The following is an 11,668-nucleotide window of genomic DNA, read 5'->3' on the forward strand; positions in this document are numbered from 1 at the left end:
TAAGGACTGTTCCATTCAATTGCATTGAGAAATGGTTATGTAACTATTACTTGAACAAGCATGACTCATAGGATGTAATCAATCGTAAAGTAACACTTCAAACTGATTCCACAGAGTTAACACTTTCTCTGTTCTTGGATGAAATTTAGAGCAAATTTATTATTCTTCTGGTCACTTCCAGCTGACATATTTGGTCAGTAATTAACGTGACTAGTTCATGTCAGAGTAAAAACATCAACAGTTGGGCTTCTCTCTTCCCTAGCGCTCAGCCTCTTACAAAAGCCTGAAATTGGGTTAGGAGAGCAGCCTGTGGGTTCTCTCTTTACCCCATCCCTGTCCCTTTCAGCTTCCTGAAGGTGATTTCAGACTTCTCTCAGGCTGGAGTATTGGGAGGAAGATGAGCAAAGGGGAGCAGGGAAGTTCTTACTTGTCAGGTGGTCTTGTGAAGATCTAGTATCAGAGTTCTCTGGCCTTGACAGGTATTCAAAGTTGCCTCTCTTGGTGTTATATGAGTTCTTGGGAGATGCTCCAGGATAGGGCTGCTCACCTGCATTTCCCTGTAGGCAGATGGATACATCTTAATACGGTGGATCACTGACTCACTCTTTCCTCAGACCCCACAAATCTGGCACCAACTCCAGGTTTCTGTTCATCTGGTCACCCATCAAGATGACCCTCTTAGAAAGGACACAGGATAACCCCATTCCTGCTTTCTTGTGTGGGTGGCCCACATCTGATCCAAGGGAACCACTCACGCTTTCTTTTCCCCTAAATAGTTAGAAAGGTGAGGGGGGGAAACACCCAACACGCAGACTACTCTGTACAAGACAACCCTCTCCTCACATCTCTAGTTCTCATTTTTTAATGTATTTTTTAAAATTTTTTTATTGAGGTAACATTGGTTTATAACATTATATAAATTTCAAGTCTACCTCATTATATTTCAACTTCTGTGTAGACTACATCATGTTCACCACCCAAAGTCTAATTGCCATCTGTCACCACACACATGTGTCCTTTTACCCCTTTTGCCCTCCCCCGACCCCCTTCTCCTCTGGTAACCACCAATATATTCTCTGTATCTTTGTGTTGGTTTGTTGTTGTTATTTTTGTCTTCCACATATGAGTGAAATCATACACTATTTGGCTTTCTCCATGTGACTTACTACGCTTAGCATAATACCCTCAAAGTCCATCCATGTTGCCACAAATGGCAAGATTTCACCTTTTTTTATGGCTGATTAGTATTCCATTGTATATATAGTGTATTTTTAATTTACGTAAGGGGTTGAAAAGCCATGTAATCAGATTTTGACAACCTCCTTTGCAAATTTTGCAAAATGACAGACTCAGACCTCACCTTAAAATGTGATATCAATGTCTTAGTGCTTTAGCTGAAACTTTCATTCTGTTATAGTTATACCTGTCTTGTGATGTTAGAAGGACCAATTTCTAATCACATCTTTGGTCCATACTTGCCATGTCACTGTGACAAGTAGCCTTTTCCTCCCCTAGTTGCATCATCTAAGGGAAAGTTAATACCAAGTCTTTGTGTAATTTAAAGTACTTATTTTCATAATCTGGAGATTGGGCATTGTATTCATTTCCTAGGGCTGCCATAATAAAATACCACAAACTGGGTAGCTTAAACAACAAAAATTTTTATCTCACAGTTCTGTGGGCTAGCAGTCTGAAATCTAAGTGTCAGCAGGGCCACATCCCTTCAAAGGTTCTGAGATAGAATCTGTTCTAGGCTTCTCTCCTAGCTTCTGGTGGTTACTGGCAATCTTTGGCTTGTAGCTGCATCACTCCGATTTCTGCCTCTGTCTTCACATGATGATCTCCCTGTATATGTCTGTGTCTCTGCGTGGTCTGCTCATAGGGACATCAGTCATTGGATTAGGGCCCACCTCAATCCAGTATGACATCATCTTAACTTGATTACACCTGCAAAGACCCTATTTCCAAATAAGGTCATATTCACACATAGATATGGATTGAGGGGGGAGACACTAAACAATCCAGTACAGATACTGTAATATTTTCTGTAGAAAGCTTCAACATCAGTGCAAATATGATGCTGCATGTTTTTCCCCCCAAATAATATTTTAAAAGATAGAGGGATTACGTTCACTTTGGAAAGGCCTATGGAAATGGGAAGCTCTGGGTTTCACTGGAGTGACTGCATAGCAGTAGTCATATTCATAGAGGAATATGACAAAGGAGGCATACAGATAGCTTAATAAGCATGAGTATGTATCGTATGAGAGAATCAAAGCAAGCTAATAATAGCTACCCTAGAGATGAGCCAGCGGATGCTTTTTTCACAGCTGAATCCTCAGGAGGATGATGTCGTATTTGTTGATTTTGCCATGTGACTTGTGAAAACAAAAGCAATACAAAGAAGACAAATGACATTGTAATTTTGAGTGGTTTGACTATAAGTACATATACTAAAGTTATAATAGCGTAGTAGTGATGTGTTGTTCTATATCATTATCCATTTTTAAGCTTCTGCAACATTTTAGAAATCTTTCCTGGGAGCATTTTTCCCTTTTTCCGAAAGTTTGAGTGGTTGGTTGGAACCTTGTTCAAATAATGACATAACAGCAGGCATAAAACTGAAAGCAATTAAAGGAGAACCTTCATGATGTCCATCAAAATTGAGTTTTTTACACCAACTTCAAATACAGTTTCTTCATGATTTATCAGCTAAAGTCTATCCTGAGAAAATCTGGACTTTTAGAAAGGTGCAATGAACAGTTCATAGTAATATATGATCTATTTCCTATCCATTTCCTCTTTCTAGTCTTGGGTAACTTCTTAGGAGCTTTGATTTTGCTGGGCCATGAATGCCCTTTAGGAAATCATATATATATATATATATATATATATATCTCCATCCTTGCTAATTCAGGGAGATTGTCATGCAGCTTCAGAAAGTTGGAGTGACTTCAATAAATACCATGTATTTCTTATTCAAAATGATTTTAGACATTTTTTATTACCTCTATTCTTTGACCTCTTTTTACATGTAACTTCTTTTCTGAATGTGGCAAACCCCACCATGTGCATACCTTTGAATGTGCCAATTGAATCAATGGATACTTAGCCACTCTTTCTGTGCAAATGATTTATGCCAAATTTAAATCTTCCTTTGGGTAATTGTTTTCTTTTTGTCTTACTGTGTTACCATGTCTTTATTGCAATTTGTATTGTATTTTCTTTTGTAAGACATTTGGATTCTTGTGAAGGTGTTCTGTATGTAAACAACGAAAACAACACCCACACCATTACTTAGCTACTGTGGGTGCTGCCACACTTCTTTCTTTCTCTTTTCTTTCTTCTTCTTCTTTTGTTTTAAATCACCATAAGAATAGTTCTTATGAATAGAAATGATGCAACAGTCTTAAACATATAGTCAGTGCTCTATTATTAATTAATGGAGAGTAATATTTATTTAAAAATTGGCCTCCATAACTGAGAGCCAACCTGATTGTTTTGAACTTTGTGCCATTTTGTGCTGGCTTAAAACACAGTAGCAGGTGTGATACACTTTGTATAATGTTCTACCATAAATTGAGCATGGCAGGAGTAAGTCAAAGTGAAATAGTTGTATGGTAACCAAAGAAATTATTAAGCTTCTATGTGGATTGGTCTGTTTTTATAAAATAAGTCAGACAACAAAGACTTTTCTTCATCTTGGAAAAAGGGCAAAAAGTATAAGTTATGTAAAACTACTGAGCCTGCTTGTACTCAACAGTTTTCTAGGACTTTTAGAGTACTTTTTAGCTAAAGAACTCTGAGGCAGTGTTTGGAATTTCAAGAGCCACACAGAAGCAGGCCCATGGAGTCCTGGAGTTGTAGATGTTAAAAGAGAGAAGGGACTATGGCCTGCTTACCGTGGTCTCTGCTGGCCTCCTGCTCTTTTGGAGGAGACATTTGGGTGCAGGGCAGGCTGGGACCATATCAGCACAGCCAAGGGAAGGGGGACGAAGCCAAGATCCAGTGGGACAGAGGGAACAGAGCCTGTCTTCAGAAGCTGGCCCATCCCCAGGAGGCAGCTAGGCAGGCCAGTATGCCGCGGTCAAAGAGCATGACGAGCTCAGACTGGGCCAGGCTATTTGGATGTCTGAGTGAGTCCTCTCTGCCAGCAGAACACAGTTCTGGAAGAAGTCCAGGTGACAATAATCAAAATCAGGCATGGTTCCAGGTGATCAGTCGTCACAGCTGGCCCCAGCCAGAAGCTCAGAAGGGAATAGATAATCACATCCTGCTTCCCAAGGGAAGGGGGAGAGCAAGAGTTTGGCAAACATCAGGACCTGAGCCGAGGAAGCTGGGGTCCAGGACAAGTGTCCAACCCCTGCAAGGAACTGAAATGCTTAGCAGAGAAACTGAGGCCGACTGGAGTCCAAAGGCTTTGGCCAAAGTGGTAAGAGAACACTGAGACTCAGAGTCGACAAGAGGAACCAGATTTCCAGGTCTCTAGGCAACCAAAACCAGTTTCATCTATTAATAGGTCTAAGGCTGATGACACTGATCAGGACTGGCTCAGACTGACTGGAGGCGACTAAGAGCTTCCGGAACTTTAACGTGCATAGGAATTACCTGGGGATCCTGTTAAAATGCAGATTCTGATTGGGCAGGTCTGAGTTGGGGCTGAGATCCCAAGCCATGCTGCCGGTTTTCTAGGGTTGCAGAACTCAGACGATCCAAACTTGCTGTCATTCCCTTTCCCCCACCCCATTGCCCTCCACTCATTTCACCTGCCCAATCAACACATCCCTCCTTCCCAGGCCTCCTTACTGTCATGTCTGATCATCTTCTTTTCCTTTCCTTTCCTTTTTCCCATCCTTCCAGTCCCTTTGTCCTACTGCATTTCTTCTGTCAAGACTGTCAATAGAAACAGAGCTTGTGTTCAGGTAATAGAAGGGACAAGATAGCAAAAGCCAGAAACATTTTCACCATTGTCAGCACACAACTGAATGCATTTATGTTTGACAGCTACAATTAGTCCAGATTAACGTCTTTTGCAGTTTCTGTCTCATACAGAGCGTAAAGAACACGTGACCTCTTACCTTTCCCTCCTGATATACTCCAAGAGTTAAGAAATATCTTCTGCGTGCTTGCTTCAGCAGCACATATATTAAAATTGGAACAATAGAGAGATTAGCACGACCCCTGTGCAAAGATGACATGCAAATTCTTGAAGTATTCCATATTTTTAAAAAGATATTAAAACATACATAAATTAATGGAGAAATATACTGTGTTTATGAAAGAGAGGAACCAGTATAGTAAAAATTTTAATTCTACTCAAATCAATCTGTAAAAATAATGGAAATTTAATAGAAATACCAAGAGAGTTTTAGTGAAACCTAGTTCTAAAATTTGAATAAAAGAGCAAATGGTCAAGAATAGCTAAGAAAATTTTGGAGATAAAGAATAGCATGTGGATTCCAACAACATTTTTCACAGAAATAGAACAAAGAATCCTAAAATTTATATGGAACAACAAAAGACCCTGAATAGCCAAAGGAATCCTGAGAAAAAAGAACAATGCTGGAGGTATCATACTCCCTAATTTTAAAATATACTACAAAGCTATAGTAACCAAAACAGCATGGTACTGGCAGAAAAACAGACACATAGATCAATGGAACAGAATCGAGAGCCCAGAAATAAACCCACACATCTGTGGACAGCTAATTTTTGACAAGAGAGGCAAGAACATACAAGGGAGAAAGGAAAGTCTCTTCAATAAATGGTGTTGGGAAAACTGGACAGCAACATGCAAAAAAAAATGAAAGTAGACCATTATCTTACACGATACACAAAAATTAACTCAAAATGGTTTAAAGACTTGAATGTAAGGCCTGAAACCATGAAACTTCTAGAAGAAAACATAGGAAGTATACTCTTCGACATTGGTCTTCAAGTACCAGGTCTGACTGGGCAAGGGAAACAACAAAAAAAATAAACAAATGGGACCACATCAAACTAAAAACCTTCTGCACAGCAAAGTAAACCATCAACAAAACTAAAAAACAACCTAACAACTGGGAGAAGATATTTACAAACCATATATCTGATAAGGAGTTAATCACCAAAATATATAAAGAACTCATACATCTCAACAACAACAAAAAAACTAACAACCCAATTAAAAAATGGGCAAAAGACCCAAACAGACATTTCTCCAAAGAAGATATACAGATGGCCAACAGGCATGAAAAGATGTTCAACATCATTAACTATCAGGGAAATGCAAATCAAAACTACAATGAGATATCACCTCACGCCCTTCAGAATGGCTATAATTAACAACACAGGAAACAACACATGTTGGAGAGGATGTGGAGAGAAGGGAACTCTCATACACTGCTGGTGGGAGTGCAAACTGGTACAGCCACCATGGAAAACAGTATGGAGATTCCTCAAAAAATTAAGAATACAAATACCATACAATCCAGCTATTCCACTGCTGGGTATTTATCCAAAGAACATGAAAACATGCATGCATAAAGATACATCCACCCCTGTGTTCATTTCAGCATTATTCACAATAGCCAAGACTTGGAAGCAACATAAATGCCAATCAAGGGACGAATGGATAAAGAAGATGTGGTATCTATACACAATGGAATACTACTCAGCTGTAAGAAACAATGAAATCCAGCCATTTGTGACAACATGCATGGATATTGAGGGTATTATGCTAAGTGAAATAAGTCAGAGGGAGAAGGTTCAACACCATATGATCTCACTCACGAGAAGATTATAAAACAATAGACAAAACATAGAGACAGAGATTGGATTGGTGGTTACCAGAGGGGGAGGGTGGAGGGAGGAGGGTGAAAGGGATGATTAGGCACATGTGTGTGGTGATGGATTGTAATTAGTCTTTGGGTGGTGAACATGATGTAATCTATGCAGAAATAGAAGTATAATGATGTACACCTGAAATTTATACAATGTTATAAACCAATGTTACCACAATAAAAAAAAAGAAAAAGAATAGAGTGTGGGAGGGAAGTTCTTACTCTACAAGAGCTCAAGACTTAATTTGTAGTCAGAGTTATTAAAATGGTGTAACAATAGATAGCTCTACTTAATGTGATCATAAGTGATTTCGATTTTCTTATTTGTGCTCTTTAGATTTTCTACACCAAATATGTGCTAGTTTTGTGATGAAAAATAAAGCTGAAAAAATAAATGCTTTGACAAAAAAGGAAATATCTACTAAAAGATAAAAAATTCAGAATGTGGAGCTGGCCCCATGGCCTAGTGGTTAAGTTCGGTGCACTCTGCTTTGGTGGCCTGGGTTTGGTTCCCAGGCGCAGACCTACACCACTTGTCAGCGGCCATGTTGTGGCAGCGACACTTACAAAACAGAGGAAGATTGGCACAGGTGTTAGCTCAGGGCAAATCTTCCTCAGGAAAAAAAATATCAGAATGGCATTACGTATTTATTTTATGTCCCTATTCCCTGAAGATATATCTCTATACAGTATACACTGAATGAGTTTCCCTTCCAGCACTAAGTTACTAGTTCCTGGCTTACACTGAAAACTAATTATATAATATGGGGCTAGTTACTTAAGATGTCTCAGACAGTTTTTCAATCTGCAAAATGGTGATATTAATAGCTTCCCAGTTCACCTTGAAGGATTTGTTGGAATTGTACAAGATTATATGTGAAACTGCTTAACAAAATATCAAACACCACACAAATGCAAACTGCTATTACTAGTAAGTATTTGAAACTGAGCAGTTGTAGATTTTAGAATTTTGTACTATTCCCTGTTGGTGTGACTCAACTATTTGAAGCCATTTGTGCTCAACAGGTGAAGTGAGTCAGGAAAGCATTGTTTAAATCACAACCCCTCCCCCCATCTCCCCTCTCATTTCACCACTGTTTTTCATTTTATTGAGTGCCAATATGCTTGAGGGGTTGGAGTTATGATGAAACAGACACTGTCCTTGCATGTGTGAAGTTTACAGATTAGCGGAGTATTTGTGGACAAGAAAATAGGCAGTTTCCAACCAGGGTGACAAATGCTGTGATGGGGTAAGTCCAGGGTAACATAGAGCTCTTGTGGGGTCACCACCCAGGCTTGGATGGTCATAGAAGGGTTCTTCAACCATGTAATAGTTAAGATGATGAAAAGGGTGAAGGAGAACAGTGGAGGGTACTTGAAGATAGGGCAAGGGGTAGGAGAAGCATGTTCCAGGCAGAGGGAAGAACACTCATGCTGGCCCAGGGGCAGAAAAAGCAATGGAACTACTTTGGGGTTTTAAAAAAACAAACCCTAGCTCACTTTGAAAATCTACTTCATGTTGCCTAGGCCAGGCTCAGCATGCCTCAGTATGATTCATCCTATTGTCATAAGCTTTAGGATGACCCTTTCCCCTACCTCAAGCCTCCTGACCACTCCCCAGCAGGCTCTTCCTCCTCCTTGCCTGGCCTTTCCTTTTGAAAAGATAGCACTCGGAAGAGGTGGAAAGAGGCTTTTCTCTTTTGAAGCAGCAGCATTATTAACAGAGAAGGAAAAGTCTCCCAGGAGCCATGGCAAAATCCTGCAGATTGGTTTATGAATCAACGTAGCTTAGGCTAAAGCAACCTAATTTCCTGAAAGCCACTCTATGGCTTTAGGCTTCCAGAGGAGCATAAAGCTTGTATGATATTTACTCTTAGTTAAAATTAAATGGAAATGGGAAAAAAAAACTGAAGAGGAATAATTCTGGCATGTCATACCATTAAAGAAAAAAAAATTAAAGGCTACAAAGTAATGTGGATGGAGGGTATATATTGTATCAAAGAAGGTCTGGCGGTATATTAATCACAGTGTTAAATTGATAACTATCTCTGAGTAATTGGGTTTCATGTGTGAGTTTTTTATACCTTTTTTATTGTGTTCATAACATACATTTGGGAAAATGCATGATATATATAAAAGTTTATTTTAATCAATTTTTATAAAGTGAACACTCACATAACCACTACTCGGGTCAAGAAACAGAGTGTGGCCCAAAGCCCTCCATCCACCCCTTCCCAGCCATGACCTACCCTCCCTTCAAGAGGTGACCACTGCCCTTACTTTAATGACAATCTTTTTTTTTTCTTTTCTTTAGTTTTACCACCTAAGTATGTATCACTAAATACTATATTTTTTCCTGTTTTTTGAATTTCAAGTAAATGGGAACATACGATTTTTTGCCTCTGGCTTCTTTCTCTCAATATTAGGTTTCTCAGTTTCATCCAGGTTGCTGAGGGTACTATGGTTCATTCATTTGCAATGCTGTATGGTATTCCAAGGTTGGATATACCATACTCTATTTAGCCACTCTACTGTTGATGGACAGTTTGGCTTATTTTCAGTTTGGGGCAATTATGAATAGATTTGCTATCTCCTGGTGCTCACATGCACACATTTGTATTGGATATACACCCAGGGGTGGAAATCTGAGTCACTGGATACGCATATCTTTAACTTTAATAGATAATGCCAAACAGTTAACCAAGAATAGCATTAGCAATTAACACTCCTCATAGCAATATAGGAGGGTTCCCATTGGCGTACACTGGAGTTTTGTGTAATTTTTTTCCTTTAGCTTATGTGAATTTTCTATTTTTCTCTATAATCAATATCTATTGGTTTAATTAAGCAAACTGCTTTTCTAAAATTTCTTAAAATTGTCTTTCCCCATGGGGATATTATTTTTAAACTTCTAAATAGAGGTAAATCATTCTTATATAAAAAGGGTACAGATCACAGGTATATAGCTTGATGTATTATCACAAAGTGAACACACCTCTGTATCCACCACCTAAGGCAAGAAATAGAACTTTCTAGCATCATAGAAGCCATCTTCATGCCCCCTTCTAATCACAGTCCTCTCCCCCCTCGTCAAAGGTAAACTGTTATCCTCAGTTCTAACACGACAGATTAGTTTTATGTGTTTTTGAACTTCATACAAATGGAGCAATACAGTATACATTATTTTGTGTCTAGCCTTTTTATTTTCCAACATTATGAGATTCATCTGTGTTGTTAAATGTAGAAATAATTTGTTCATTTTTTCTTTTCTTGCCACAAAGAAGAAATATTGACCTAAGGGAGCTGACTTGCTCAACCCTTCTTCAACTTGTGGAATGTTTTGACCAATGCAACATACAGATTAAAACAGTTTACAACACCGTGGTTAAGTGCCCATGATCTGCTTCGGTGGCCTGGGGTTCACAGGTTTGGATCCTGGGCGCACCCTGACGCATCACTTGTCAAGCCACGCTGTGGAGGTGTCCCCTAGCAAGTAAAGGAAGATGAGCACGGATGTTAGCCCAGGGCCAATCTTCCTCAGCAAAAAAAAGAGGAAGATTGGCATCAGATGTTAGCTCTAGGCTAGACTTCCTCACAAACAAAACAAAACAAAACACAGTTTACAACCATTTGTATTTTTGTTGTTTCACACAACTAATAAGCAGTTGGGTTAGAGAGGCTGTAGGGAGAGTGAATATGGTACCTCCAAGCTGCTCTCTGATGTCTGTAATAATGGCTCCGTTTGGAATTGTCTTCCAGTGATAATGGATGTTTTCTGTCCCATCTTATCCACCTAAAATGCAAAACAGTATCCCATCCTCAGGCTGCACACTTTTATGTAAAACAGAGCTGTCACAGGGTTTTACTGGAAAGTTGATTTATTTCTGAGGATCATGAGAGTCCAAGGATAAAACTGGCATCTGGCCACAGGGAGAGCCCTTGACCTAGAAGCAGGGACAGCTTCAAAGCTGTGTTGGTACATAATGGAACAGGGCACTTTTAGCATGAATCACAGCCTCAAAACTTTCTAGGGGAAAAAATCCTAAAACTATCCTCCAAAAGGAAAGGTAAAATCAATAGCTTATATTTTTTCCTCTTTCAAATAAGCAAGGCTAAACCCTTCTACACAAACAATTACTTAAATCTAGCTTTTAGGCTTTTTTGTGAACAAAGCGTCAACTGAGCTCAAACTCTTAAAACAGAATCTTAATATCAACTTATTTTTTTAAAGCAGCCAAACAGGTTCTCAGAGGGTGACTCTCTGAAAGGCTGTGTGTGAATGTGTAGTAAACGTAATTTTTCTTGTTTTTTTTCTTTAGGCCTCGAGATGTAATTACTAAAGCGTCAAATATCCCTAGTGATATTAGCTAGATAATCAAATTTGGATCACAAGAATGAAATAACCCAAAGTGTGCCTTCATTACTGCTCTCCTCAAAATAATTCACAAGATAACTCTACCCTACCCCACCCACAAATCTGTAACAAGACCATGAAGACAGACAGTAAATTTATCAAGTGTATTCGAAATGGTCAAATTAATTCTCAAAGCAAAGAATGCCATGTTTAAACATAACAGGTCAAATTTTTCCACTACAGAAATAGAATAAAACTTTGCTGAAACCACATGCAAAAACAACAAATTAAAATGCTGAATAGAATTGCAAAATTTAGGAGACCTTATTGCTGAACTAGCTATTGAGAAGCTTACTGATTAACTTTCTAAAAAAACAGGAAAGAATAACATTTCTTAAATAGCTGATTGAGAATAGTTTTTATTAGGGAGCTACATATGTACCTCCCATAGAAAAAAATTTTCTATGAATGGATAAGTCATTTTGAACAAGAA

The 11,668-nt window shown here is 38.8% G+C and overlaps 1 non-coding gene across 1 annotated transcript; it reads left to right on the top strand.

Moving 5' to 3' along the window:
• The first annotated feature begins 5,122 nt into the window (after window positions 1-5,122).
• On the top strand, window positions 5,123-5,226 carry LOC131414273 (U6 spliceosomal RNA). Its single transcript, XR_009222166.1, has one exon. It is a non-coding gene; the product is annotated as a U6 spliceosomal RNA (small nuclear RNA).
• The last annotated feature ends 6,442 nt before the right edge of the window (window positions 5,227-11,668 follow it).

This window comes from Diceros bicornis, chromosome 14 (genome assembly GCF_020826845.1).
Source record: "Diceros bicornis minor isolate mBicDic1 chromosome 14, mDicBic1.mat.cur, whole genome shotgun sequence".
Classification (NCBI taxonomy): Eukaryota; Metazoa; Chordata; class Mammalia; order Perissodactyla; family Rhinocerotidae; genus Diceros; species Diceros bicornis.